This window comes from Ascaphus truei, chromosome 14 (assembly GCF_040206685.1).
Source record: "Ascaphus truei isolate aAscTru1 chromosome 14, aAscTru1.hap1, whole genome shotgun sequence".
NCBI classification, from domain to species: domain Eukaryota; kingdom Metazoa; phylum Chordata; class Amphibia; order Anura; family Ascaphidae; genus Ascaphus; species Ascaphus truei.
Window position 1 is genome coordinate 28499593 of NC_134496.1, and position 5613 is coordinate 28505205.

At 45.9% G+C, this 5613-nt stretch overlaps 1 protein-coding gene and 1 long non-coding RNA gene across 2 annotated transcripts in view; one reads left to right on the forward strand and one right to left on the reverse strand.

The window, feature by feature from the left end:
• Positions 1–694, reverse strand: part of LOC142465872 (apolipoprotein L3-like) — a 7027-nt gene extending 6333 nt beyond the window's left edge. The window contains exon 1 of the mRNA XM_075570262.1: positions 552–694. The gene's annotated coding sequence lies outside the window, so the exon portion shown is untranslated. The remainder of the gene's footprint in view (positions 1–551) is intronic.
• LOC142465873 (uncharacterized) overlaps positions 1–4597 on the forward strand; it is a 7861-nt gene extending 3264 nt beyond the window's left edge. Inside the window, exons 2-4 of the long non-coding RNA XR_012787996.1 lie at positions 2165–2259; positions 2788–3184; positions 3641–4597. This is a non-coding gene — a long non-coding RNA (uncharacterized LOC142465873). The remainder of the gene's footprint in view (positions 1–2164; positions 2260–2787; positions 3185–3640) is intronic.
• The last annotated feature ends 1016 nt before the right edge of the window (positions 4598–5613 follow it).

The following is a 5613-nucleotide window of genomic DNA, read 5'->3' on the forward strand; positions in this document are numbered from 1 at the left end:
TGGAACTCAATACAGTCCCTTTTGTGTGATCATGTTCCTAACAAAGCTTTGCTCTAATTTTCAAGTACAAAAAGCCATGGCATCTCAATTATGTACAGCATGAAAAAGATGCATAGGTGGAATATACTTCTGTTAATTGCGAAACAAAATATGAATCTGTGTTAAGATGAACTGCTCAGTACTAATACGCAATAATGCAAGATTAAGCACAAGGTTTTTATTTACAAAAATGTAGTTATAGGTTTTGTATGGATGTCCTTGAAATATGATACACAAAAATGCTAACACAGTGCTAAGCGTCTGTTACTATAAGGGCAGGAAAATTGGGAATTGAGCCCCCAAAATAGTGATAGTAGATATCAAGGTTGGATATCAAGGTACATACAGGCAGTTTCAAATAAAAAGAACAGGTTTAGTTATAGAAAGGAAAATTAAACGGAAAGGTGAATCAGAGCCCAACAAAATAGGTGTGTTGTCCTTATAATAATAGTAATCAGAGATAGGAAGGACACAAACAAAAGAACAGTTACAAATCAGGAGATATACTGCACCTCTGGCTCACACAGTGTAACAAGGGATAAATAATATTACAGATAATAATATCCTGTAAAGGGCTGATCACACTTGCAGGTTAACGCGTCTTGGTGTATTCTTCTCACCTCATTAAAGTAGGCTGGAATATATGCAGCAAGTGAAAGTAAAAGCAACTCAGTCCTCTGAAGACATAGTTACTATTTGTATCTATGCAGCAAGTGGAAAATCCCTTTTCTCTCATTGTATTGTATTGTATGTCTTTATTTATATAGCGCCATTAATGTACATAGCGCTTCACAGTAGTAATACATGTGGTAATCGAATAAATAACAGATAATATAAATAACAGATCATGGGAATAAGTGCTTTAGACATAAAAGTAACATTAAGGAAGAGGAGTCCCTGCCCCGAGGAGCTTACAGTCTAATTGGTAGGTAGGGAGAACGTACAGAGACAGTAGGAGGGAGTTCTGGTAAAGTGCGTCTGCAGGGGGCCAGGCTTTATGTATCATGTGTTCAGAATGTCCACAGTGCTATTCGTATGCTTCTTTAAGCAAGTGTGTCTTAAGGTGGGTCTTAAAGGTGGATAGAGAGGGTGCTAGTCGGGTACTGAGGGGAAGGGCATTCCAGAGGTGTGGGGCAGTCAGTGAAAAAGGTTTAAGACGAGAGAGGGCTTTAGATACAAAGGGGGTAGAAAGAAGACATCCTTGCTGACACACTTTGACAACTTTTTTCTCTCTCATATGTTTTCCATCGAACTCTTGAGATTGATTGATAGAAACAATGACATATACAAGGTGATCCACAAGGGATTAAAAAGATTCCCCTAAACTGCACACAACCCAAATTAATATATATTCTAGTTTATCAGACTGATGGACTTCAAATAGTGTATTGTACTTAAGTGTTAATACACCTAGGCTATATATCAGAAAATGTCTGATATGAAAAAGGAACTGTATGGTCATAACAACGTGTCTAAAAACAAAAATAATAAAATTATGACCCACCCTCTACCCATTGATTGGCACAATGGTACATCATGCCCATTGATAAGCCACTATAGCAGTCAATGGGCAACCAAAAAAAAAATCAACAAGTACAAAAATACACAAAAGTAAAAGAAATACACAAGCACCTAAATACCACAAGAATAAAAAAACTAAAAAGCCTAAACTACAAATGTTTACAATTAATCAATCACCAAAACAGAAAAATAATAACAATTATGTTATCCCAAAACACAAGAATACAATTAAATAAACACCTAATCAACAGAACAATAAAATAAATTAAACCACTAACCAACAAAATAATTAAATAAATTAAACCGCTAACCAACAAAACATTTAAAGAAATGAATCCTACATTCTAATAAAGACAAGCCACCCATATACATAACAATTTACTCAAAACAATTAACAGAAACAGAAAAAATTACAATAAATTCAAAACAAGCATTTGCCAAAAAAATGCATTGTCTGTCACAGTATTTATCTGTACCTTAAAGGGGCACAGATAAATACGTTGGCAGTCAATGGACAATCAAAAACATAAAAAGAAAAAAATACAATAAAAAAAACTGAAAAAAAATACAATTAAAATCATTCAATATTTTTCTTACCTTTTAGAAGTCTTCACCCAACTCCCGGCGTATTAGGAAGCTCTTGACCAAAAACGTCATCCACCGCAATCCACCGCCATCCTCCGTGATAATCAGCATCAGGTAAAAAAAAAATCTTCTTTCATCTTCTTCTGCCATTAGTTTCTTCTTTTCTTCCATCTTCTTTCTTTGTAATCCAAACCCCATGCTAAATCCAAAACGGATGTTGGCTCGTCGGCATCTTAAGCTAAAATGACACGGAACTGGCCTTCCTCTTGCAAGCCCCCACGAGCCTCACTGCCTATTCTAATGCGGCTTGCCACGCTAAAATCAGGATATCATTCCCGATATCTTTCACCCTCCCCCCTCTCCAGGTCCTCATGTCTTATTGTAATATCCCCTAAATCCAGCATGAATGCCACTATAGAATAGAAAAAAACAGGCTCCAGGGCACTCCTAAACCAATCAGGATCCCAACTGGATATAAAAATAAATGCTGGTCTCCAAATGAATAAAGTGAAAAAGAATTTATTGCAACATATAGGTGGGCAGTAACAAAAAAAAAAAGAAAGAAAATTGTCCACCTATGTGTTGCAATAAATTCTTTTTCACTTTATTCATTTGGAGACCAGCATTTATTTTTATATCCAGTTGGGATCCTGATTTAGGAGTGCCCTGGAGCCTGTTTTTTCTATTCTATTCGGCTGTGGTCTTTGGAGGCACCCTTACTGGGAGGAGGGAGGTGCCCATACTACAGGTGTGCAGACGTGCAGCGTGACCTGACGCTGTGGGAGATCGGCAGCAGGAACCCTTGTGTGGAGTGCTGCGGAGTATCGGAGGCGGTTTGCTGACAGCTCACGAGTGCGAGCTTCTCTGGCTGCCAGAGGGAGTCCCCTACGGAGCATCCGGTGCGTGGAGGAGGACGGCAGCGGGAGCCCGGTGCGGTGTGTCTGTGAGGCAGAGTAGCCCAGCCCGCGATTGAGAGGGGAGAATCCATACCCGCGAGTGAGAGCCGTTCCAGCACGCAGCAAAGCTCCATGCGGTATATGTGAGTACAAGCAGATGGTGCCTTTATCCTGCAGCTCTAGCCGCGAGCTGATCTCTGCTTCTATCAAGCCAGCTGCACTTTGCCTATCATTTAGTCCTAAGGAGGACAGCAGAGGGTGCTATATGTTGGGTTAGAGCAGGGGGGCGCAAACTTTTTTCCTTGCGCCCCCCTGCCGGCGGTCCCATCACTCCCACCCCCCCCCCCCCTAACCTCCACTTAACTGCACTCCGGCATCATGATGTCACGTTGCCATAGCAACGGAACGTTACATGACCTCTTGACGCCGCGTTGCCATGGCGACGCAGGAAGGAAGCCGCTGGAGCCAAGGTAAGTAGGTTTACAGAGGCCCTGCAGCTCCTGCAGCAATATTTTTCCTATACCCTGGAGCGCATGGCAGCTTTCTTTTCATTCTGAACGCCACTATAGCCTTTATAGCCTTATTTATTTTCCTCCTAGATCTTTTTACATCTGCATCGTTCCTGGCCCCATGTCAGCACAACCTAGAAGATACTTCTGACCAGACTATCACCCGATTAAATCTGGTCAGTGTCTCGCCCCATGTCGGCCGCATACTCCTCATGAAATCCAGTGATTCGACCCGTGCCAAATCGTTTCCCCTCACATGCAGCAAAACTATATCAAGAGGGGTCCTGCCCCTTTCCCTACACAATAACTCGGACAGGAGTTGATCCCAACACATCCCCTTACTGCCCACCCAAAACATCTTGGCCAAGTCTACCCTTTTGTGCTTAAGTGACAGTTGGTGCCTAGCAAATAGTCTTACCAATCAATGTTACGGGGTACCTTTAGGGAACACATTTTCGTAACTGGAGACATAAAACCATGGCTGACATTTACCATCGGGCAATTATTAATTATTTGCTACCCATGGAAAAGTCATGAAGTTTCCAATATTTATGAAAAATCACAAAAGATCCACAAGTGTTTTCCAAAAATTTCAAATCATTCACAAAGTCTTATAAAACTCACGCAGAGTTCGCTCACTCAACTGCAAATTAGGTTTCTCACTTTTTTTTTTTTTAAATCTTTCCAAGTTTGGTGATATTTCTAAAATCTGACACACAAAACTAAAGTCTCTTACAATCTTATTAAACCATTGGTGGACAACAGGTATCCCGCGGGTCCAATGTGGCTCACAGGGTCTGCACGTGCAGGCTGCAGCCACCACCACTACCCTCTCTCCCAGCCGGAGTCCCCAGGCACAGCCACAGAGTCACGGCCCGTTGCGTCACGTGACTTGGCTTTCCATGGAAGGTCAGGCTGGGTCATAGGACGCAGGGAGGAAGAAGGCAGCGCAGTCTGAGAGATGTGAAGCTGCTGCAGTCTCAATGTTAAATGTTACTACTGGTAAAGGCCAAGAATTCTCAATTTAATATTAGGGAATGCTATCAATTCATTCACAGATTTATTTATTTCAAATGTTGTAAAATATATCTATATATATATTTTTGAAAACGTATGTTGGCTGTGCTTATGGGCAATCTGATTGGTCAGTTGGTCTGTCACTCACCCTCTGGCCAATCAGATTGGTCCGTGGCCCGGACCCGCCCCGGCACGCCTCTCATTGGCTCTCAATTGCCACACTCTCACCCGCCCATTCCTGGAGGGGGGGGGGGAAGACACACGCACAACCACCAGGCCACTCACCTCCTCACCCCGCGGCCTGGCCCGCTGGATACCATCACACAAAGCTCACCTCCCCGCAGCCTCACACCCCCCCCCCGCAGCCTCACACCCCCCCCCACCGCAGCCTCACCCCCCCCCCCCGCAGCCTCACCCCCCCCCCGCAGCCTCACACACCCCCCGCAGCCTCACACGTCCCCCCGCAGCCTCACAACCCCCCCCAGCAGCCTCACACACACTCCACGCCTTTGAGCCCGCTCTCCCTTCCTCGGCACTCTCCCAATTCCCCCCTCCCCCAGAGCAAGCTCTCTCCGGCTCACCCCCCCCCCAACCACTCCCCCCCAGGCCGCTCCCCCGGCTCCCCATCCCCGAGAGCGCTCCTCCGGCTCTCTCCGCCTCTCCCTTCACCGGCTCCTACCTGCAGCCAGAGGGGAGGGAGATGCGTGCGCCTCCGCTGCGAGCACCGGCTGCCCAAGCTGCCAGAGGACTTTGCTTCGTCCCCGCCCCTTACAACCCGGAGGAGGAGGAAGAGGCCTGCCCGGGAGGCAGTGGGGCCGTGGCCTAGCTCCTCTCCATCATACCGGTAGCCGAAAGAGGCCAGGAGGGCGGAGAGCCCCAGGGGCAGCCCGAGGAGAAGCGCGGCCGTGTGCGAGGTGAGGAACCGCAGGGGGAAGGATCTTAAACCCCCCTCCCCGGGCCCTACCTTTCACCCCCCCCCCCCCACCGGGCCCTACCTTTTACCCCCCCTCCCGGGACCTACCTTTCACCCCCCCCCCCCCACCTGG